The sequence below is a fragment of the Lepidochelys olivacea genome (genome assembly GCF_965140295.1).
Source record: "Lepidochelys olivacea isolate rLepOli2 genome assembly, chromosome: 25".
NCBI classification, from domain to species: Eukaryota; Metazoa; Chordata; order Testudines; family Cheloniidae; genus Lepidochelys; species Lepidochelys olivacea.
Window position 1 is genome coordinate 2,211,070 of NC_140435.1, and position 24,147 is coordinate 2,235,216.

Here is a 24,147-nt window from a genome sequence, read left to right on the forward strand (position 1 = left end):
GGGGCGGGGCTTCACTGACTAGGGGTCCTTTAAAAGGTATCAGCCAGTCAGACAGCAGCACAGACAGCTGCAGCGGCACAGGAGCTAGCAAACAGATCTGTAAACAGGGGAATTTGAGTGGGAGTTCTGTTGGAGGAGAAGGTACTTGTGTGTGTTTGGTTTTGTATTGGTGGTATCTGTATGTGTAGGGGCTTTGTGCTGGGACAGAAGCTCAGCCCTGATTAGGGGGCGGGGCTTCACTGACTAGGGGTCCTATAAAGGTAGCAGCCAGTCAGGTAGCGGCACAGACAGCTGCAGCGGCACAGAAGCTAGCAAACAGAGCTGTAAACAGGGGAGTTTGAGTGGGAGTTCTGTTGGAGGAGAAGGTATTTGTGTGTGTTCGGTTTTGTATTGGTGGTATCCTAATGTGTAGGGGCTTTGTGTTGTTAGAGAAGCTGAGCCCTGATTAGGGGGCGGGGCTTCTCTGACTTGCGGTCCTATAAAGGTAGCAGCCAGTCAGGCAGCGGCACAGGAGCTAGCAAACAGAACTGTAAACAGGGGATTTTGAGTGGGAGTTCTGTTGGAGGAGAAGGTATTTGTGTGTGTTCGGTTTTGTATTGGTGGTATCTGTATGTGTAGAGGCTTGGAGGGGCTTTGTGCTGAGAGAGAAGATGAGCCCTGATTAGGGGGCGGGGCTTCGCTGACTAGGGGTCCTATGGAGGTAGCAGCCAGTCAGGCAGCGTCACAGACAGCTGCAGTGGCACAGGAGCTAGCAAACAGAGCGGTAAACAGGGGAGTTTGAGTGGGAGTTCTGTTGGAGGAGAAGGTATTTGTGTGTGTTTGGTTTTGTATTGGTAGTATCTGTATGTGTAGGGGGTTTGTGCTGGGAGAGAAGCTGAGCCGTGATTAGGGGGCGGGGCTTCACTGACTCGGGGTCCTATAAAGGTACCAGCCAGTCAGGCAGCGGCACAGACAGCTGCAGAGGCACTGGAGCTAGCAAACAGAGCTGTAAACAGGGGAGTTTGAGTGGGAGTTCTGTTGGAGGAGAAGGTATTTGTGTGTGTGTGTGTTTGGTTTTGTATTGGTGGTATCTGTATGTGCAGGGGCTTTGTGCTGGCAGAGAAGCTGAGCCCTGATTAGGGGGCGGGGCTTCCCTGACTAGTGGTCCTATAAAGGTAGCAGCCAGTCAGGCAGCGGCACAGGAGCTAGCAAACAGAGCTGTAAACAGGGGAGTTTGAGTGGGAGTTCTGTTGGAGGAGAAGGTATCTGTGTGTGTTTGGTTTTGTATTGTTAGTATCTGTATCTGTAGGGGCTTTGTGCTGGGAGAGAAGCTGAGCCGTGATTAGGGGGCGGGGCTTCCCTGACTAGGGGTCCTATAAAGGTAGCAGCCAGTCAGGCAGCGGCACAGGAGCTAGCAAACAGAGCTGTAAACAGGGGAGTTTGAGTGGGAGTTCTGTTGGAGGAGAAGGTATTTGTGTGTGTGTTTGGTATTGTATTGGTAGTATCTGTATGTGTAGAGGCTTGGAGGGGCTTTGTGCTGGGAGCGAAGCTGAGCCCTGATTAGGGGGCGGGGCTTCACTGACTAGGGGTCCTATAATGGTAGCAGCCAGTCAGGCAGCGGCACAGGAGCTAGCAAACAGAGCTGTAAACAGGGGAGTTTGAGTGGGAGTTCTGTTGGAGTAGAAGGTATTTGTGTGTGTGTGTGTTTGGTTTTGTATTGGTGGTATCTGTATGTGCAGGGGCTTTGTGCTGGGAGAGAAGCTGAGCCGTGTTTAGGGGGCGGGGCTTCACTGACTAGGGGTTCTTTAAAAGGTATCAGCCAGTCAGGCAGGGGCACAGACAGCTGCAGCGGCACAGGAGCTAGCAAACAGAGCTGTAAACAGGGGAGTTTGAGTGGGAGTTCTGTGGGAGGAGAAGGTATTTGTGTGTGTTTGGTTTTGTATTGGTAATATCTGTTTGTGTAGAGGCTTTGTGCTGGGAGAGAAGCTGAGCCCTGATTAGGGGGCGGGGCTTCACTGACTAGGGGTCCTAGAAAGGTAGCAGCCAGTCAGGCAGCGGCACAGCAGCTAGCAAACAGAGCTGTAAACACAGGAGTTTGAGTGGGAGTTCTGTTGGAGGAGAAGGTATATGTGTGTGTTTGGTTTTGCATTGGTAGTATATGTATGTGTAGAGGCTTGTGGGGGCTTTGTACTGGGAGAGAAGCTGAGCCCTGATTAGGGGATGGGGCTTGACTGACTACGGGTCCTGTAAAGGTAGCAGCTGGTCAGGCAGCGGCACAGACAGCTGCAGTGGCACAGGAAATAGCAAACAGAGCTGTAAACAGGGGAGTTTGAGGGGGAGTTCTGTTGGAGGAGAAGGTATTTGTGTGTGTGTTTGGTTTTGTATTGGTGGTATCTGTATGTGTAGGGGCTTGGAGGGGCTTTGTGCTGGGAGCGAAACTGAGCCCTGATTAGGGGGCGGGGCTTCACTGACTAGGGGTCCTATAAAGGTAGCAGCCAGTCAGGCAGCGGCACAGGAATTTAGCAAACAGAGCTGTAAACAGGGGAGTTTGAGTGGGAGTTCTGTTGGAGGAGAAGGTATTTGTGTGTGTGTGTGTGTGTTTGGGTTTGTTTTGGTAGTATCTGTACGTGTAGGGGCTTTTTGCTGGGAGAGAAGCTGAGCCCTGATTAGGGTGCCGGTTTTCACTGACCAGGGGTCCTATAAAGGTAGCAGCCAGTCAGGCAGCGGCACAGACAGCTGCAGTGGCACAGGAGCTAGCAAACAGAGCTGTAAACAGGGGAGTTTGAGTGGGAGTTCTGTTGGAGGAGAAGGTATTTGTGTGTGTGTGTGTTTGGTTTTGTATTGGTAGTATCTGTATGTGTAGGGGCTTTGTGCTGGGAGAGAAGCTGAGCCCTGATTAGGGGGCGGGGCTTCACTGACTAGGGGTCCTATAAAGGTAGCAGCCAGTCAGGCAGCGGCACAGGAATTTAGCAAACAGAGCTGTAAACAGGGGAGTTTGAGTGGGAGTTCTGTTGGAACAGAAGGTATTTGTGCGTGTTTGGTTTTGTATTGGTAGTATCTGTATGTGTAGGGTCTTTGTGCTGGGAGAAAAGCTGAGCCCTGATTAGGGGGCGGGGCTTCACTGACTATGGGTCCTATAAAGGGAGCAGCCAGTCAGGCAGCGGCACAGGAGCTAGCAAACAGAGCTGTAAACGGGGGAGTTTGAGTGGGAGTTCTGTTGGAGGAGAAGGTATTTGTGTGTGTTTGGTATTGTATTGGTAGTGTCTGTATGTGCAGAGGCTTGGAGGGGCTTTGTGCTGGGAGAGAAGCTGAGCCCTGATTAGGGGGCGGGGCTTCGCTGACTAGGGGTCCTATGATTGTAGCAGGCAGTCAAGCAGCGTCACAGACAGCTGCAGGGGCACAGGAGCTAGCAAACAGAGCTGTAAACAGGGGAGTTTGAGTGGGAGTTCTGTTGGAGGAGAAGGTATTTGTGCGTGTTTGGTTTTGTATTGGTAGTATCTGTATGTGTAGGGTCTTTGTGCTGGGAGAAAAGCTGAGCCCTGATTAGGGGGCGGGGCTTCACTGACCAGGGGTCCTATAAAGGTAGCAGCCAGTCAGGCAGCGACACAGACAGCTGCAGCGGTACAGGAGCTAGCAAACAGAGCTGTAAACGGGGGAGTTTGAGTGGGAGTTCTGTTGGAGGAGAAGGTATTTGTGTGTGTGTGTTTGGTTTTGTATTGTTAGTATCTGTATGTGCAGGGGCTTTGTGCTGGGAGAGAAGCTGAGCCCTGATTAGGGGGCGGGGCTTCCCTGACTAGGGGTCCTATAAAGGTAGCAGCCAGTCAGGCAGCGGCACAGGAGCTAGCAAACAGAGCTGTAAACAGGGGAGTTTGAGTGGGAGTTCTGTTGGAGGAGAAGGTATTTTTGTGTATGTGTGTTTGATTTTGTTTTGGTAGTATCTGTATGTGTAGGGGCTTTTTGCTGGGAGAGAAGCAGAGCCCTGATTAGGGTGCCGGTTTTCACTGACCAGGGGTCCTATAAAGGTAGCAGCCAGTCAGGCAGCGGCACAGACAGCTGCAGCGGCACAGGAGCTAGCAAACAGAGCTGTAAACAGGGGAGTTTGAGTGGGAGTTCTGTTGGAGGAGAAGGTATTTGTGTGTGTTTGGTTTTGTATTGGTGGTATCTGTATGTGTAGGGGCTTTGTGCTGGGAGAGAAGCTGAGCCCTGATTAGGGGGCGGGGCTTCACTGACGAGGGGTCCTATAAAGGTAGCAGCCAGTCAGGCAGCGACACAGACAGCTGCAGCGGTACAGGAGCTAGCAAACAGAGCTGTAAACAGGGGAGTTTGAGTGGGAGTTCTGTTGGAGGAGAAGGTATTTGTGTGTGTTTGGTCTTGTATTGGTAGTATCTGTATGTGTAGAGGCTTTGTGCTGGAAGAGAAGCTGAGCCCTGATTAGGGGGCGGGGCTTCCCTGACTAGGGGTCCTATAAAGCTACCAGCCAGTCAGGCAGCGGCACAGGAGCTAGCAAACAGAGCTGTAAACGGGGGAGTTTGACTGGGAGTTCTGTTGGAGGAGAAGGTATTTGTGTGTGTTTGGTTTTGTATTGGTAGTATCTGTATGTGCAGAGGCTTGGAGGGGCTTTGTGCTGGGAGAGAAGCTGAGCCCTGATTAGGGGGCGGGGCTTCGCTGACCAGGGGTCCTATAAAGGTAGCAGCCAGTCAGGCAGCGTCACAGACAGCTGCAGTGGCACAGGAGCTAGCAAACAGAGCTGTAAACAGGGGAGTTTGAGTGGGAGTTCTGTTGGAGGAGAAGGTATTTGTGTGTGTTTGGTCTTGTATTGGTAGTATCTGTATGTGTAGAGGCTTTGTGCTGGGAGAGAAGCTGAGCCCTGATTAGGGTGCCGGTTTTCACTGACCAGGGGTCCTATAAAGGTAGCAGCCAGTCAGGCAGCGGCACAGACAGCTGCAGTGGCACAGGAGCTAGCAAACAGAGGTGTAAACAGGGGAGTTTGAGTGGGAGTTCTGTTGGAGGAGAAGGTATTTGTGTGTGTGTTTGGTTTTGTATTGGTGGTATCTGTATGTGTAGAGGCTTGGAGGGGCTTTGTGCTGGGAGCGAAGCTGAGCCCTGATTAGGGGGCGGTGCTTCACTGACTAGGGGTCCTATAAAGGTAGCAGCCAGTCAGGCAGCGACACAGACAGCTGCAGCGGTACAGGAACTAGCAAACAGAGCTGTAAACAGGGGAGATTGAGTGGGAGTTCTGTTGGAGGAGAAGGTATTTGTGTGTGTGTTTGGTTTTGTATTGGTAGTATCTGTATGTGTAGAGGCTTGGAGGGGCTTTGTGCTGGGAGCGAAGCTGAGCCCTGATTAGGGGGCGGGGCTTCACTGACTAGGGGTCCTATAAAGGTAGCAGCCAGTCAGGCAGCGGCACAGGAATTTAGCAAACAGAGCTGTAAACAGGGGAGTTTGAGTGGGAGTTCTGTTGGAGGAGAAGGTATTTGTGTGTGTGTGTGTGTGTTTGGGTTTGTTTTGGTAGTATCTGTACGTGTAGGGGCTTTTTGCTGGGAGAGAAGCTGAGCCCTGATTAGGGTGCCGGTTTTCACTGACCAGGGGTCCTATAAAGGTAGCAGCCAGTCAGGCAGCGGCACAGACAGCTGCAGTGGCACAGGAGCTAGCAAACAGAGCTGTAAACAGGGGAGTTTGAGTGGGAGTTCTGTTGGAGGAGAAGGTATTTGTGTGTGTGTGTGTTTGGTTTTGTATTGGTAGTATCTGTATGTGTAGGGGCTTTGTGCTGGGAGAGAAGCTGAGCCCTGATTAGGGGGCGGGGCTTCACTGACTAGGGGTCCTATAAAGGTAGCAGCCAGTCAGGCAGCGGCACAGGAATTTAGCAAACAGAGCTGTAAACAGGGGAGTTTGAGTGGGAGTTCTGTTGGAACAGAAGGTATTTGTGCGTGTTTGGTTTTGTATTGGTAGTATCTGTATGTGTAGGGTCTTTGTGCTGGGAGAAAAGCTGAGCCCTGATTAGGGGGCGGGGCTTCACTGACTATGGGTCCTATAAAGGGAGCAGCCAGTCAGGCAGCGGCACAGGAGCTAGCAAACAGAGCTGTAAACGGGGGAGTTTGAGTGGGAGTTCTGTTGGAGGAGAAGGTATTTGTGTGTGTTTGGTATTGTATTGGTAGTGTCTGTATGTGCAGAGGCTTGGAGGGGCTTTGTGCTGGGAGAGAAGCTGAGCCCTGATTAGGGGGCGGGGCTTCGCTGACTAGGGGTCCTATGATTGTAGCAGGCAGTCAAGCAGCGTCACAGACAGCTGCAGGGGCACAGGAGCTAGCAAACAGAGCTGTAAACAGGGGAGTTTGAGTGGGAGTTCTGTTGGAGGAGAAGGTATTTGTGCGTGTTTGGTTTTGTATTGGTAGTATCTGTATGTGTAGGGTCTTTGTGCTGGGAGAAAAGCTGAGCCCTGATTAGGGGGCGGGGCTTCACTGACCAGGGGTCCTATAAAGGTAGCAGCCAGTCAGGCAGCGACACAGACAGCTGCAGCGGTACAGGAGCTAGCAAACAGAGCTGTAAACGGGGGAGTTTGAGTGGGAGTTCTGTTGGAGGAGAAGGTATTTGTGTGTGTGTGTTTGGTTTTGTATTGTTAGTATCTGTATGTGCAGGGGCTTTGTGCTGGGAGAGAAGCTGAGCCCTGATTAGGGGGCGGGGCTTCCCTGACTAGGGGTCCTATAAAGGTAGCAGCCAGTCAGGCAGCGGCACAGGAGCTAGCAAACAGAGCTGTAAACAGGGGAGTTTGAGTGGGAGTTCTGTTGGAGGAGAAGGTATTTTTGTGTATGTGTGTTTGATTTTGTTTTGGTAGTATCTGTATGTGTAGGGGCTTTTTGCTGGGAGAGAAGCAGAGCCCTGATTAGGGTGCCGGTTTTCACTGACCAGGGGTCCTATAAAGGTAGCAGCCAGTCAGGCAGCGGCACAGACAGCTGCAGCGGCACAGGAGCTAGCAAACAGAGCTGTAAACAGGGGAGTTTGAGTGGGAGTTCTGTTGGAGGAGAAGGTATTTGTGTGTGTTTGGTTTTGTATTGGTGGTATCTGTATGTGTAGGGGCTTTGTGCTGGGAGAGAAGCTGAGCCCTGATTAGGGGGCGGGGCTTCACTGACGAGGGGTCCTATAAAGGTAGCAGCCAGTCAGGCAGCGACACAGACAGCTGCAGCGGTACAGGAGCTAGCAAACAGAGCTGTAAACAGGGGAGTTTGAGTGGGAGTTCTGTTGGAGGAGAAGGTATTTGTGTGTGTTTGGTCTTGTATTGGTAGTATCTGTATGTGTAGAGGCTTTGTGCTGGAAGAGAAGCTGAGCCCTGATTAGGGGGCGGGGCTTCCCTGACTAGGGGTCCTATAAAGGTAGCAGCCAGTCAGGCAGCGGCACAGGAGCTAGCAAACAGTGTTGTAAACTGGGGAGTTTGAGTGGGAGTTCTGTTGGAGGAGAAGGTATTTTTGTGTGTGTGTGTTTGGTTTTGTTTTGGTAGTATCTGTATGTGTAGGGGCTTTTTGCTGGGAGAGAAGCTGAGCCCTGATTAGGGTGCCGGTTTTCACTGACCAGGGGTCCTATAAAGGTAGCAGCCAGTCAGGCAGCGGCACAGACAGCTGCAGTGGCACAGGAGCTAGCAAACTGAGGTGTAAACAGGGGAGTTTGAGTGGGAGTTCTGTTGGCGGAGAAGGTATTTGTGTGTGTTTGGTTTTGTATTGGTGGTATCTGTATGTGTAGGGGCTTTGTCCTGCGAGAGAAGCTGAGCCCTGATTAGGGGGCGGGGCTTCCCTGGGTAGGGGTCCTATAAAGGTAGCAGCCAGTCAGGCAGCGGCACAGGAGCTAGGAAACAGAGCTGTAAACAGGGGAGTTTGAGTGGGAGTTCTGTTGGAGGAGAAGGTACTTGTGTGTGTTTGGTTTTGTATTGGTGGTATCTGTATGTGCAGGGGCTTTGTGCTGGGAGAGAAGCTGAGCCCTGTTTAGGGGGCGGGGCTTCCTTGACTAGGGGTCCTAAAAAGGTAGCAGCCAGTCTGGCAGCGGCACAGGAGCTAGCACAAAGAGATGTGAACAGGGGAGTTTGAGTGGGAGTTCTGTTGGAGGAGAAGGTATTTGTGTGTGTGTTTGGTTTTGTATTGGTAGTATCTGTATGTGCCGGGGCTTTGTGCTGGGAGAGAAGCTGAGCCGTGATTAGGGGGCGGGGCTTCCCTGACTAGGGGTCCTGTAAAGGTAGCAGCCAATCAGGCAGCGGGACAGACAGCTGCAGCGGCACAGGAGCTAGCAAACAGAGCTGTAAACAGGGGAGTTTGTGTGGGAGTTCGGTTGGAGGAGAAGGTATTTGTGTGTGTTCGGTGTTGTATTGTTAGTATCTGTATGTGTAGGGTCTTTGTGCTGGGAGAGAAGATGAGCCCTGATTAGGGGGCGGGGCTTCCCTGACTAGGTGTCCTATAAAGGTAGCAGCCAGTCAGGCAGCGGCACAGGAGCTAGCAAACAGAGCTGTAAACAGGGGAGTTTGAGTGGGAGTTCTGTTGGAGTAGAAGGTATTTGTGTGTGTTTCGTTTTGTATTGGTAGTATCTGTATGTGTAGGGGCTTTGTGCTGGGAGAGAAGCTGAGCCATGATTAGGGGGCGGGGCTTGACTGACTAGGGGTCCTATAAAGGTAGCAGCCAGTCAGGCAGCGGCACAGGAGCTAGCAAACAGATATGTAAACAGGGGAGTTTGAGTGGGAGTTCTGTTGGAGGAGAAGGTATTTGTGTGTGTGTGTGTTTGGTTTTGTTTTGGTAGTATCTGTATGTGTAGGGGCTTTTTGCTGGGAGAGAAGCTGAGCCCTGATTAGGGGGCGGGGCTTCACTGACTAGGGGTCCTATAAAGGTAGCAGCCAGTCAAGCAGTAGCACAGACAGCTGCAGCGGCACAGGAGCTAGCAAACAGAGCTGTAAACAGGGGAGTTTGTGTGGGAGTTCGGTTGGAGGAGACGGTACTTGTGTGTGTTTGGTTTTGTATTGGTGGTATCTGTAGGTGCAGGGGCTTTGTGCTGGGGGAGAAGCTGAGCCCTGATTAGGGGGCGGGGCTTCACTGACTAGGGGTTCTATAAAGATAACAGGCAGTGGCACAGACAGCTGCAGCGGCACAGGAGCTAGCGAACAGAGCTGTAAACAGGGGAGTTTGAGTGGGAGTTCTGTTGGAGGAGAAGGTATTTGTGTGTGTTTGGTTTTGTATTGGTGGTATAGGTATGTGTAGGGGCTTTGTTCTGGGAGAGAAGCTGAGCCCTGATTAGGGGGCGGGGCTTCCCTGACTAGGGGTCCTATAAAGTTAGCGGCCAGTCAGGCAGCGGCACAGGAGCTAGCAAACAGAGCTTTAAACAGGGGAGTTTGAGTGGGAGTTCTTTTGGAGGAGAAGGTGTTTGTGTGTGTGTTTGGTATTGTATTGGTAGTATCTGTATGTGTAGAGGCTTGGAGGGGCTTTGTGCTGGGAGCGAAGCTGAGCCCTATTTAGTGAGCGGGGCTTCACTGACTAGGGGTCCTATAAAGGTAGCAGCCAGTCAGGCAGCGGCACAGGAGCTAGCAAACAGAGCTGTAAACAGGGGAGTTTGAGTGGGAGTGCTGTTGGAGGAGAAGGTACTTGTGTGTGTTTGGTTTTGTATTGGTGGTATCTGTATATGCAGGGGCTTTGTGCTGGGAGAGAAGCTGAGCCCTGATTAGGGGTCGGGGCTTCACTGACTAGGGGTCCTATAAAGGTATCAGCCAGTCAGGCAGCGGCACAGGAGCAAGCAAACAGAGCTGTAAACAGGGGAGTTTGAGTGGGAGTTCTGTTGGAGGAGAAGGTATTTGTGTGTGTTTGGTTTTGTATTGGTAGTATCTGTATGTGTAGGGGCTTTGTGCTGGGAGAGAAGCTGAGCCCTGATTAGGGGGCGGGGCTTGACTGACTAGGGGTCCTATAAAGGTAGCAGCCAGTCAGGCAGCGGCACAGACACCTGCAGCGGCACAGGAGCTAGCAAACAGAGCTGTAAACAGGGGAGTTTGAGTGGGAGTTCTGTTGGAGGAGAAGGTATTTGTGTGTGTGTTTGGTTTTGTATTGGTGGTATCTGTATGTGTAGAGGCTTGGAGGGGCTTTGTGCTGGGAGCGAAGCTGAGCCCTGATTAGGGGGCGGTGCTTCACTGACTAGGGGTCCTATAAAGGTAGCAGCCAGTCAGGCAGCGACACAGACAGCTGCAGCGGTACAGGAACTAGCAAACAGAGCTGTAAACAGGGGAGATTGAGTGGGAGTTCTGTTGGAGGAGAAGGTATTTGTGTGTGTGTTTGGTTTTGTATTGGTAGTATCTGTATGTGTAGAGGCTTGGAGGGGCTTTGTGCTGGGAGCGAAGCTGAGCCCTGATTAGGGGGCGGGGCTTCACTGACTAGGGGTCCTATAAAGGTAGCAGCCAGTCAGGCAGCGGCACAGGAATTTAGCAAACAGAGCTGTAAACAGGGGAGTTTGAGTGGGAGTTCTGTTGGAGGAGAAGGTATTTGTGTGTGTGTGTGTGTGTTTGGGTTTGTTTTGGTAGTATCTGTACGTGTAGGGGCTTTTTGCTGGGAGAGAAGCTGAGCCCTGATTAGGGTGCCGGTTTTCACTGACCAGGGGTCCTATAAAGGTAGCAGCCAGTCAGGCAGCGGCACAGACAGCTGCAGTGGCACAGGAGCTAGCAAACAGAGCTGTAAACAGGGGAGTTTGAGTGGGAGTTCTGTTGGAGGAGAAGGTATTTGTGTGTGTGTGTGTTTGGTTTTGTATTGGTAGTATCTGTATGTGTAGGGGCTTTGTGCTGGGAGAGAAGCTGAGCCCTGATTAGGGGGCGGGGCTTCACTGACTAGGGGTCCTATAAAGGTAGCAGCCAGTCAGGCAGCGGCACAGGAATTTAGCAAACAGAGCTGTAAACAGGGGAGTTTGAGTGGGAGTTCTGTTGGAACAGAAGGTATTTGTGCGTGTTTGGTTTTGTATTGGTAGTATCTGTATGTGTAGGGTCTTTGTGCTGGGAGAAAAGCTGAGCCCTGATTAGGGGGCGGGGCTTCACTGACTATGGGTCCTATAAAGGGAGCAGCCAGTCAGGCAGCGGCACAGGAGCTAGCAAACAGAGCTGTAAACGGGGGAGTTTGAGTGGGAGTTCTGTTGGAGGAGAAGGTATTTGTGTGTGTTTGGTATTGTATTGGTAGTGTCTGTATGTGCAGAGGCTTGGAGGGGCTTTGTGCTGGGAGAGAAGCTGAGCCCTGATTAGGGGGCGGGGCTTCGCTGACTAGGGGTCCTATGATTGTAGCAGGCAGTCAAGCAGCGTCACAGACAGCTGCAGGGGCACAGGAGCTAGCAAACAGAGCTGTAAACAGGGGAGTTTGAGTGGGAGTTCTGTTGGAGGAGAAGGTATTTGTGCGTGTTTGGTTTTGTATTGGTAGTATCTGTATGTGTAGGGTCTTTGTGCTGGGAGAAAAGCTGAGCCCTGATTAGGGGGCGGGGCTTCACTGACCAGGGGTCCTATAAAGGTAGCAGCCAGTCAGGCAGCGACACAGACAGCTGCAGCGGTACAGGAGCTAGCAAACAGAGCTGTAAACGGGGGAGTTTGAGTGGGAGTTCTGTTGGAGGAGAAGGTATTTGTGTGTGTGTGTTTGGTTTTGTATTGTTAGTATCTGTATGTGCAGGGGCTTTGTGCTGGGAGAGAAGCTGAGCCCTGATTAGGGGGCGGGGCTTCCCTGACTAGGGGTCCTATAAAGGTAGCAGCCAGTCAGGCAGCGGCACAGGAGCTAGCAAACAGAGCTGTAAACAGGGGAGTTTGAGTGGGAGTTCTGTTGGAGGAGAAGGTATTTTTGTGTATGTGTGTTTGATTTTGTTTTGGTAGTATCTGTATGTGTAGGGGCTTTTTGCTGGGAGAGAAGCAGAGCCCTGATTAGGGTGCCGGTTTTCACTGACCAGGGGTCCTATAAAGGTAGCAGCCAGTCAGGCAGCGGCACAGACAGCTGCAGCGGCACAGGAGCTAGCAAACAGAGCTGTAAACAGGGGAGTTTGAGTGGGAGTTCTGTTGGAGGAGAAGGTATTTGTGTGTGTTTGGTTTTGTATTGGTGGTATCTGTATGTGTAGGGGCTTTGTGCTGGGAGAGAAGCTGAGCCCTGATTAGGGGGCGGGGCTTCACTGACGAGGGGTCCTATAAAGGTAGCAGCCAGTCAGGCAGCGACACAGACAGCTGCAGCGGTACAGGAGCTAGCAAACAGAGCTGTAAACAGGGGAGTTTGAGTGGGAGTTCTGTTGGAGGAGAAGGTATTTGTGTGTGTTTGGTCTTGTATTGGTAGTATCTGTATGTGTAGAGGCTTTGTGCTGGAAGAGAAGCTGAGCCCTGATTAGGGGGCGGGGCTTCCCTGACTAGGGGTCCTATAAAGGTAGCAGCCAGTCAGGCAGCGGCACAGGAGCTAGCAAACAGTGTTGTAAACTGGGGAGTTTGAGTGGGAGTTCTGTTGGAGGAGAAGGTATTTTTGTGTGTGTGTGTTTGGTTTTGTTTTGGTAGTATCTGTATGTGTAGGGGCTTTTTGCTGGGAGAGAAGCTGAGCCCTGATTAGGGTGCCGGTTTTCACTGACCAGGGGTCCTATAAAGGTAGCAGCCAGTCAGGCAGCGGCACAGACAGCTGCAGTGGCACAGGAGCTAGCAAACTGAGGTGTAAACAGGGGAGTTTGAGTGGGAGTTCTGTTGGCGGAGAAGGTATTTGTGTGTGTTTGGTTTTGTATTGGTGGTATCTGTATGTGTAGGGGCTTTGTCCTGCGAGAGAAGCTGAGCCCTGATTAGGGGGCGGGGCTTCCCTGGGTAGGGGTCCTATAAAGGTAGCAGCCAGTCAGGCAGCGGCACAGGAGCTAGGAAACAGAGCTGTAAACAGGGGAGTTTGAGTGGGAGTTCTGTTGGAGGAGAAGGTACTTGTGTGTGTTTGGTTTTGTATTGGTGGTATCTGTATGTGCAGGGGCTTTGTGCTGGGAGAGAAGCTGAGCCCTGTTTAGGGGGCGGGGCTTCCTTGACTAGGGGTCCTAAAAAGGTAGCAGCCAGTCTGGCAGCGGCACAGGAGCTAGCACAAAGAGATGTGAACAGGGGAGTTTGAGTGGGAGTTCTGTTGGAGGAGAAGGTATTTGTGTGTGTGTTTGGTTTTGTATTGGTAGTATCTGTATGTGCCGGGGCTTTGTGCTGGGAGAGAAGCTGAGCCGTGATTAGGGGGCGGGGCTTCCCTGACTAGGGGTCCTGTAAAGGTAGCAGCCAATCAGGCAGCGGGACAGACAGCTGCAGCGGCACAGGAGCTAGCAAACAGAGCTGTAAACAGGGGAGTTTGTGTGGGAGTTCGGTTGGAGGAGAAGGTATTTGTGTGTGTTCGGTGTTGTATTGTTAGTATCTGTATGTGTAGGGTCTTTGTGCTGGGAGAGAAGATGAGCCCTGATTAGGGGGCGGGGCTTCCCTGACTAGGTGTCCTATAAAGGTAGCAGCCAGTCAGGCAGCGGCACAGGAGCTAGCAAACAGAGCTGTAAACAGGGGAGTTTGAGTGGGAGTTCTGTTGGAGTAGAAGGTATTTGTGTGTGTTTCGTTTTGTATTGGTAGTATCTGTATGTGTAGGGGCTTTGTGCTGGGAGAGAAGCTGAGCCATGATTAGGGGGCGGGGCTTGACTGACTAGGGGTCCTATAAAGGTAGCAGCCAGTCAGGCAGCGGCACAGGAGCTAGCAAACAGATATGTAAACAGGGGAGTTTGAGTGGGAGTTCTGTTGGAGGAGAAGGTATTTGTGTGTGTGTGTGTTTGGTTTTGTTTTGGTAGTATCTGTATGTGTAGGGGCTTTTTGCTGGGAGAGAAGCTGAGCCCTGATTAGGGGGCGGGGCTTCACTGACTAGGGGTCCTATAAAGGTAGCAGCCAGTCAAGCAGTAGCACAGACAGCTGCAGCGGCACAGGAGCTAGCAAACAGAGCTGTAAACAGGGGAGTTTGTGTGGGAGTTCGGTTGGAGGAGACGGTACTTGTGTGTGTTTGGTTTTGTATTGGTGGTATCTGTAGGTGCAGGGGCTTTGTGCTGGGGGAGAAGCTGAGCCCTGATTAGGGGGCGGGGCTTCACTGACTAGGGGTTCTATAAAGATAACAGGCAGTGGCACAGACAGCTGCAGCGGCACAGGAGCTAGCGAACAGAGCTGTAAACAGGGGAGTTTGAGTGGGAGTTCTGTTGGAGGAGAAGGTATTTGTGTGTGTTTGGTTTTGTATTGGTGGTATAGGTATGTGTAGGGGCTTTGTTCTGGGAGAGAAGCTGAGCCCTGATTAGGGGGCGGGGCTTCCCTGACTAGGGGTCCTATAAAGTTAGCGGCCAGTCAGGCAGCGGCACAGGAGCTAGCAAACAGAGCTTTAAACAGGGGAGTTTGAGTGGGAGTTCTTTTGGAGGAGAAGGTGTTTGTGTGTGTGTTTGGTATTGTATTGGTAGTATCTGTATGTGTAGAGGCTTGGAGGGGCTTTGTGCTGGGAGCGAAGCTGAGCCCTATTTAGTGAGCGGGGCTTCACTGACTAGGGGTCCTATAAAGGTAGCAGCCAGTCAGGCAGCGGCACAGGAGCTAGCAAACAGAGCTGTAAACAGGGGAGTTTGAGTGGGAGTGCTGTTGGAGGAGAAGGTACTTGTGTGTGTTTGGTTTTGTATTGGTGGTATCTGTATGTGCAGGGGCTTTGTGCTGGGAGAGAAGCTGAGCCCTGATTAGGGGTCGGGGCTTCACTGACTAGGGGTCCTATAAAGGTATCAGCCAGTCAGGCAGCGGCACAGGAGCAAGCAAACAGAGCTGTAAACAGGGGAGTTTGAGTGGGAGTTCTGTTGGAGGAGAAGGTATTTGTGTGTGTTTGGTTTTGTATTGGTAGTATCTGTATGTGTAGGGGCTTTGTGCTGGGAGAGAAGCTGAGCCCTGATTAGGGGGCGGGGCTTGACTGACTAGGGGTCCTATAAAGGTAGCAGCCAGTCAGGCAGCGGCACAGACACCTGCAGCGGCACAGGAGCTAGCAAACAGAGCTGTAAACAGGGGAGTTTGAGTGGGAGTTCTGTTGGAGGAGAATTTGTTTGTGTGTGTTTGGTTTTGTATTGGTGGTATCTGTATGTGTAGGGGCTTTGTGCTGGGAGAGAAGCTGAGCCCTGATTAGGGGGCGGGGCTTCACTGACTAGGGGTCCTATGAAGGTTGCAGCCAGTTAGGCAGCGGCACAGGAGCTATCAAACAGAGCTGTAAACAGGGGCGTTTGAGTGGGAGTTCTGTTGGAGTAGAAGGTATTTGTGTGTGTTTGGTTTTGTATTGGTAGTATCTGTGTGTGTAGGGGCTTTGTGCTGGGACAGAAGCTGAGCCCTGATTAGGGGGCGGGGCTTCACTGACTAGGCGTCCTATAAAGGTTGCAGCGAGTCAGGCAGCAGCAGAGGAGCTATAAAACAGAGCTGTAGACAGGGGAGTTTGAGTGGGAGTTCTGTTGGAGGAGAAGGTACTTGTGTGTGTTTGGTATTGTTTTGGTGGTATCTGTATGTGCAGGGGCTTTGTGCTGGCAGAGAAGCTGAGCCCTGATTAGGGGGCGGGGCTTCACTGACTAGGGGTCCTATAAAGGTAGCAGCCAGTCAGGCAGCGGCACAGGAGCTAGCAAACAGAGATGTAAACAGGGGAGTTTGAGTGTGAGTTCTGTTGGAGGAGAAGGTACTTGTGTGCGTTTGGTTTTGTATTGGTGGTATCTGTATGTGCAGGGGCTTTGTGCTGGGAGAGAAGCTGAGCCCTGATTAGGGGGCGGGGCTTCCCTGACTAGGGGTCCTATAAAGGTAGCAGTCAGTCAGGCAGCGGCACAGGAGCTAGCAGACAGAGCTGTAAACAGGGGAGTTTGAGTGGGAGTTCTGTTGGAGGAGAAGGTATTTGTGTGTGTGTTTGGTTTTGTATTGGTAGTATCTGTATGTCTAGAGGCGTTGTGCTGGGAGGGAAGATAAGCCCTGATTACGGGGCGGGGCTACACTGACTAGGGGTCCTATAAAGGGAGCAGCCAGTCAGGCAGTGGCACAGACAGCTGCAGCGGCACTGGAGCTAGCAAACAGAGATGTAAACAGGGGAGTTTGAGTGGGAGTTCTGTTGGAGGAGAAGGCATTTGTGTGTGTGTTTGGTTTAGTATTGCTGGTATCTGTATGTGTAGGGGCTTTGTGTTGGGAGAGAAGCTGAGCCCTGATTAGGGGGCGGGGCTTCCCTGACTAGGGGTCCTATAAAGGTAGCAGTCAGTCAGGCAGCGGCACAGGAGCTAGCAGACAGAGCTGTAAACAGGGGAGTTTGAGTGGGAGTTCTGTTGGAGGAGAAGGTATTAGTGTGTGTGTTTGGTTTTGTATTGGTAGTATCTGTATGTGTCGGGGCTTTGTGCTGGGAGAGAAGCTGAGCCCTGATTAGGGGGCGGGGCTTCACTGACTAGGGGTACTATAAAGGTAGCAGCCAATCAGGCAGCGGCACAGACAGCTGCAGCTGCACAGGAGCTAGCAAACAGAGCTGTAAACAGGGGAGTTTGAGTGGGAGTTCTGTTGGAGGAGAAGGTACTTGTGTGTGTTTGGTTTCGTTTTGGTAGTATCTGTATGTGTCGGGGCTTTGTGCTGGGAGAGAAGCTGAGCCCTGATTAGGGGGCGGGGCTTCACTGACTAGGGGTCCTATAAAGGTAGCAGCCAGTCAGGCAGCGGCACAGACAGCTGCAGTGGCACAGGAGCTAGCAAACAGAGCTGTAAACAGGGGAGTTTGAGTGGGAGTTCTGTTGGAGCAGAAGGTATTTGTGTATGTTTGGTTTTGCATTGGTGGTATCTGTATGTGTAGAGGCTTGGAGGGGCGTTGTGCTGGGAGAGAAGCTGAGCCCTGATTAGGGGGCGGGGCTTCACTGACTAGGGGTCCTATAAAGGTACCAGCCAGTCAGGCAGCGGCACAGGAGCTAGCAAACAGAGCTGTAAACATTGGAGTTTGAGTGGGAGTTCTGTTGGAGGAGAAGGTATTTGTGTGTGTTTGGTTTTGTATTGGTAGTATCTTTATGTGTAGAGGCTTTGTGCTGGGAGAGAAGCTGAGCCCTGATTAGGGGGCGGGTCTTCACTGACTAGGGGTCCTATGAAGGTAGCAGCCAGTCAGGCAGCGGCACAGGAGCTAGCAAACAGAGCTGTAAACAGGGGAGTTTGAGTGGGAGTTCTGTTGGAGGAGAAGGTATTTGTGTGTGTTTGGTTTTGTATTGGTAGTATCTGTATGTGTAGGGGCTTTGTGCTGGGAGAAAAGCTGAGCCCTGATTAGGGGGCGGGGCTTCACTGACTAGGGGTCCTATAAAGGTACCAGCCAGTCAGGCAGCGGCACAGACAGCTGCAGCGGCACTGGAGCTAGCAAACAGAGCTGTAAACAGGGGAGTTTGAGTGGGAGTTCTGTTGGAGGAGGAGCCATTTGTGAGTGTGTTTGGTTTTGTATTGGTGGTATCTGTATGTGTAGATTCTTGGAGGGGCTTTGTGCTGGGAGAGTAGATGAGCCCTGATTAGGGGGCGGGGCTTCGCTGACTAGGGGTCCTATGAAGGTAGCAGCCAGTCAGGCAGCGTCACAGACAGCTGCAGGGGCACAGGAGCTAGCAAACAGAGCTGTAAACAGGGGAGTTTGAGTGGGAGTTCTGTTGGAGGAGAAGGTATTTGTGTGTGTTTTGTTTTGTGTTGGTGGTATCTGTATGTGTAGGGGCTTTGTGCTGGGAGGGAAGATGAGCCCTGATTAGGGGGCGGGGCTTCACTGACTAGGGGTCCTATAAAGGTAGCAGCCAGTCAGGCAGCAGCACAGACAGCTGCAGTGGCACAGGAGCTAGCAAACAGAGCAGTAAACAGGGGAGTTTGAGTGGGAGTTCTGTTGGAGCAGAAGGTATTTGTGTGTGTTTGGTTTTGTATTGGTAGTATCTGTATGTGTAGAGGCTTGGAGGGGCTTTGTGCTGGGAGAGAAGCTGAGCCCTGATTAGGGGGCGGTTCCTCCTTGACTAGCGGTCCTATAAAGGTAGCAGCCAGTCAGGCAGCGGCACAGGAGCTAGCAAACAGAGCTGTAAACAGGGGAGGTTTAGTGGGAGTTCTGTTGGAGGAGAAGGTATTGGTGTGTGTTTGGTGTTGTATTGGTGGTATCTGTATGTGTAGAGGCTTGGAGGGGCGTTGTGCTGGGAGAGAATCTGAGCCCTGATTAGGGGGCGGGGCTTCACTGACTAGGGGTCCTATAAATGTAGCAGCCAGTCAGGCAGCGGCACAGACAGCTGCAGCAGCACAGGAGCTGGCAAACAGAGCTGTAAACAGGGGAGTTTGAGTGGGAGTTCTGTTGGAGGAGAAAGTATTTCTGTGTGTGTTTGGTTTTGTATTGGTAGTATCTGTATGTGTAGGGGCTTTGTGCTGGGAGAGAAGCTGAGCCCTGATTAGGGGGCGGGGCTTCACTGACTAGGGGTCCTATAAAGATAGCAGGCAGGCAGTGGCACAGACAGCTGCAGCGGCACAGGAGCGAGCGAACAGAGCTCTAAACAGGGGAGTTTGAGTGGGAGTTCTGTTGGAGGAGAAGGTATTTGTGTGTGTTTGGTTTTGTATTGGTGGTATCGGTATGTTTAGGGGCTTTGTGCTGGGAGAGAAGCTGAGCCCTGATTAGGGGGCGGGGCTTCTCTGACTAGGGGTCCTATAAAGGTAGCGGCACAAACAGCTGCAGCAGCACAGCAGCTAGCAAACAGAGCTGTAAACAGGGGAGTTTGAGTGGGAGTTCTGTTGGAGGAGGAGGTATTTGTGTGTGTTTGGTTTTGTATTGGTGGTATCTGTATGTGTAGAGGCTTGGAGGGGCGTTGTGCTGGGAGAGAAGCTGAGCCTTGATTAGGGGGCGGGGCTTCACTGACTAGGGGTCCTATGAAGGTAGCAGCCAGTCAGGCAGCGTCACAGACAGCTGCAGGGGCACAGGAGCTAGAAAACAGAGCTTTAAACAGGGGAGTTTGAGTGGGAGTTCTGTTGGAGGAGAAGGTATTTGTGTGTGCTTGGTTTTGTATTGGTAGTATCTGTATGTGTAGGGGCTATGTGCTGGGAGAGAAACTGAGCCCTGATTAGGGGGCGGGGCTTCACTGACTAGGGGTCCTATAAATCTACCAGCGAGTCAGGCAGCGGCACAGACAGCTGCAGCGGCACTGGAGCTAGAAAACAGAGCTGTAAACAGGGGAGTTTGAGTGGGAGTTCTGTTGGAGGAGAAGGCATTTGTGAGTGTGTTTGGTTTTGTATTGGTGGTATCTGTATGTGTAGAGGCTTGGAGGGGCTTTGTGCTGGGAGAGAAGCTGAGCCCTGATTTGGGGGCGGGGCTTCACTGACGAGGGGTCCTATAAGGGGAGCAGCCACTCAGGCAGCGACACAGACAGCTGCAGCGGTACAGGAGCTAGCAAACAGAGCTGTAAACAGGGGAGTTTGAGTGGGAGTTCTGTTGGAGGAGAAGGTATTTGTGTGTGCTTGGTTTTGTATTGGTAGTATCTGTATGTGTAGAGGCTTTGTGCTGTGAGAGAAGATGAGCCCTGATTAGGGGGCGGGGCTTCACTGACTAGGGGTCCGATAAAGGTAGCAGCCAGTCAGGCAGCAGCACAGACAGCTGCAGTGGCACAGGAGTGAGCAAACAGAGCTGTAAACAGGGGAGTTTGAGTGGGTGTTCTGTTGGACCAGAAGGTATTTGTGTGTGTTTGGTTTTGTATTGGTAGTATCTGTATGTGTAGAGGCTTGGAGAGGCTTTGTGCTGGGAGAGAAGCTGAGCCCTGATTAGGGGGCGGGGCTTCCCTGACTAGGGGTCCTATAAAGGTAGCAGCCAGTCAGGCAGCGGCACAGGAGCAAGCAAACAGAGCTGTAAACAGGGGAGTTTGAGTGGGAGTTCTGTTGGAGGAGAAGGTATTTGTGTGTGTTTGGTTTTGCATTGGTGGTATCTGTATGTGTAGAGGCTTGGAGGGGCGTTGTGCTGGGAGAGAAGCTGAGCCCTGATTAGGGGGCGGGGCTTCCCTGACTAGGGGTCCTATAAAGGTAGCAGCCAGTCAGGCAGCGGCACAGGAGCTAGCAAACAGAGCTGTAAACAGGGGAGTTTGAGTGGGAGTTCTGTTGGAGGAGAAGGTATTTGTGTGTGTGTTTGGTTTTGTATTGGTGGTATCTGTATGTGTAGGGGCTTTGTCCTGGGAGAGAAGCTGAGCCCTGATTAGGTGGCGGGGCTTCCCTGGGTAGGGGTCCTATAAAGGTAGCAGCCAGTCAGGCAGCGGCACAGGAGCTAGGAAACAGAGCTGTAAACAGGGGAGTTTGAGTGGGAGTTCTGTTGGAGGAGAAGGTACTTGTGTGTGTTTGGTTTTGTATTGGTGGTATCTGTATGTTCAGGGGCTTTGTGCTGGGAGAGAAGCTGAGCCGTGATTAGGGGGCGGGGCTTCCCTGACAAGGGGTCCTGTAAAGGTAGCAGCCAATCAGGCAGCGGGACAGACAGCTGCAGCGGCACAGGAGCTAGCAAACAGAGCTGTAAACAGGGGAGTTTGTGTGGGAGTTCTGTTGGAGGAGAAGGTATTTGTGTGTGTTCGGTGTTGTATTGTTAGTATCTGTATGTGTAGGGTCTTTGTGCGGGGAGAGAAGATGAGCCCTGATTAGGGGGCGGGGCTTCCCTGACTAGGGGTCCTATAAAGGTATCAGCCAGTCAGGCAGTGGCACAGACAGCTGCAGCCGCACAGGAGCTAGCAAACAGAGCTGTAAACAGGGGAGTTTGTGTGGGAGTTCTGTTGGAGGAGAAGGTATTTGTGTGTGTTTGGTTTTGTATTGGTAGTATCTGTATGTGTAGGGGCTTTGTGCTGGGACAGAAGCTGAGCCCTGATTAGGGTGCCGGTTTTCACTGACCAGGGGTCCTATAAAGGTAGCAGCCAGTCAGGCAGCGGCACAGACAGCTGCAGCGGCACAGGAGCTAGCAAACAGAGCTGTAAACAGGGGAGTTTGAGTGGGAGTTCTGTTGGAGGAGAAGGTACTTGTGTGTGTTTGGTTTTGTATTGGTGGTATCTGTATGTGTAGGGGCTTTGTCCTGGGAGAGAAGCTGAGCCCTGATTAGGGGGCGGGGCTTCCTTGACTAGGGGTCCTATAAAGGTAGCAGCCAGTCTGGCAGCGGCACAGGAGCTAGCAAACAGAGCTGTAAACAGGGGAGTTTGAGTGGGAGTTCTGTTGGAGGAGAAGGTACTTGTGTGTGTTTGGTTTTGTATTGGTGGTATCGGTATGTTTAGGGGCTTTGTGCTGGGAGAGAAGCTGAGCCGTGATTAGGGGGCGGGGCTTCCCTGACGAGGGGTCCTGTAAAGGTAGCAGCCAATCAGGCAGCGGGACAGACAGCTGCAGCGGCACAGGAGCTAGCAAACAGAGCTGTAAACAGGGGAGTTTGTGTGGGAGTTCTGTTGGAGGAGAAGGTATTTGTGTGTGTTCGGTGTTGTATTGTTAGTATCTGTATGTGTAGGGTCTTTGTGCTGGGGGAGAAGATGAGCCCTGATTAGGGGGCGGGGCTTCCCTGACTAGGGGTCCTATAAAGGTATCAGCCAGTCAGGCAGTGGCACAGACAGCTGCAGCCGCACAGGAGCTAGCAAACAGAGCTGTAAACAGGGGAGTTTGTGTGGGAGTTCTGTTGGAGGAGAAGGTATTTGTGTGTGTTCGGTGTTGTATTGTTAGTATCTGTATGTGTAGGGTCTTTGTGCTGGGAGAGAAGATGAGCCCTGATTAGGGGGCGGGGCTTCCCTGACTAGGGGTCCTATAAAGGGAGCAGCCAGTCAGGCAGCTGCACAGACAGCTGCAGCGGTACAGGAGCTAACAAACAGAGCTGTAAACAGGGGAGTTTGAGTGGGAGTTCTGTTGGAGGAGAAGGTATTTGTGTGTGCTTGGTTTTGTATTGGTAGTATCTGTATGTGTAGGGGCTATGTGCTGGGAGAGAAGCTGAGCCCTGATTAGGGGGCGGGGCTTCACTGACTAGGGGTCCTATAAAGGTACCAGCCAGTCAGGCAGCGGCACAGACAGCTGCAGCGGCACTGGAGCTAGAAAACAGAGCTGTAAACAGGGGAGTTGGAGTGGGAGTTCTGTTGGACGAGAAGGCATTTGTGAGTGTGTTTGGTTTTGTATTGGTGGTATCTGTATGTGTAGAGGCTTGGAGGGGCTTTGTGCTGGGAGAGAAGCTGAGCCCTGATTTGGGGGCGGGGCTTCACTGACGAGGAGTCCTAAAAGGGGAGCAGCCACTCAGGCAGCGACACAGACAGCTGCAGCGGTACAGGAGCTAGCAAACAGAGCTGTAAACAGGGGAGTTTGAGTGGGAGTTCTGTTGGAGGAGAAGGTATTTGTGTATGCTTGGTTTTGTATTGGTAGTATCTGTATGTGTAGAGGCTTGGAGGGGCTTTGTGCTGGGAGAGAAGCTGAGCCGTGATTAGGGGGCGGGGCTTCCCTGACTAGGTGTCCTATAAAGGTAGCAGCCAGTCAGGCAGCGGCACAGGAGCTAGCAAACAGAACTGTAAACAGGGGAGTTTGAGTGGGAGTTCTGTTGGAGTAGAAGGTATTTGTGTGTGTTTCGTTTTGTATTGGTAGTATCTGTATGTGTAGGGGCTTTGTGCTGGGACAGAAGCTGAGCCCTGATTAGGGGGCGGGGCTTGACTGACTAGGGGTCCTATAAAGGTAGCAGCCAGTCAGGCAGCGGCACAGGAGCTAGCAAACAGAGATGTAAACAGGGGAGTTTGAGTGGGAGTTCGGTTGGAGGAGAAGGTACTTGTGTGTGTTTGGTTTTGTATTGGTGGTATCTGTATGTGCAGGGGCTGTGTGCTGGGAGAGAAGCTGAGCCCTGATTAGGGGGCGGGGCTTCACTGACTAGGGGTCCTATAAAGGTAGCAGCCAGTTAAGCAGTGGCACAGACAGCTGCAGCGGCACAGGAGCTAGCAAACAGAGCTGTAAACAGGGGAGTTTGAGTGGGAGTTCTGTTGGAGGAGAAGGTATTTGTGTGTGTTTGGTTTTGTATTGGTAGTATCTGTATGTGTAGGGGCTTTGTGCTGGGAGAAAAGCTGAGCCCTGATTAGGGGGCGGGGCTTCACTGACTAGGGGTCCTATAAAGGTAGCAGCCAGTCAGGCAGCGGCACAGACAGCTGAAGCGGCACAGGAGCTAGCAAACAGAGCTGTAAACAGGGGAGTTTGAGTGGGAGTTCTGTTGGAGGAGAAGGTATTTGTGTGTGTTTGGTTTTGCATTGGTAGTATCTGTATGTGTAGAGGCTTGGAGGGGCTTTGTGCTGGGAGAGAAGCTGAGCCCTGATTAGGGGGCGGGGCTTCACTGACTAGGGGTCCTATAAAGGTAGCAGCCAGTCAGGCAGCGGCACAGACAGCTGAAGCGGCACAGGAGCTAGCAAACAGAGCTGTAAACAGGGGAGTTTGAGTGGGAGTTCTGTTGGAGGAGAAGGTATTTGTGTGTGTTTGGTTTTGTATTGTCAGTATCTGTATGTGCAGGGGCTTTGTGCTGGGAGAGAAGCTGAGCCCTGATTAGGGGGCGGGGCTTCCCTGACTAGGGGTCCTATAAAGGTAGCAGCCAGTCAGGCAGCGGCACAGGAGCTAGCAAACAGAGCTGTAAACAGGGGAGTTTGAGTGGGAGTTCTGTTGGAGGAGAAGGTATTTGTGTGTGTTTGGTTTTGCATTGGTAGTATCTGTATGTGTAGAGGCTTGGAGGGGCTTTGTGCTGGGAGAGAAGCTGAGCCCTGATTAGGGGGCGGGGCTTCACTGACTAGGGGTCCTATAAAGGTAGCAGCCAGTCAGGCAGCGGCACAGGAGCTAGCAAACAGAGCTGTAAACAGGGGAGTTTGAGTGGGAGTTCTGTTGGAGGAGAAGGTATTTGTTTGTGTTTTTGTATTGGTAGTATCTGTATGTGTAGAGGCTTGGAGGGGCTAGGTGCTGCGAGAGAAGCTGAGCCCTGATTAGGGGGCGGGGCTTCCCTGACTAGGGGTCCTATAAAGGTAGCAGCCAGTCAGGCAGCGGCACAAGAGCTAGCAAACAGAGCTGTGAACAGGGGAGTTTGAGTGGGAGTTCTGTTGGAGGAGAACGTGTTTGTGTGTGTTTTTGTATTGGTATTATCTGTATGTGTAGAGGCTTTTAGGGGCTAGGTGCTGCGAGAGAAGCTGAGCCCTGATTAGGGGGCGGGGCTTCACTGACTAGGGGTCCTA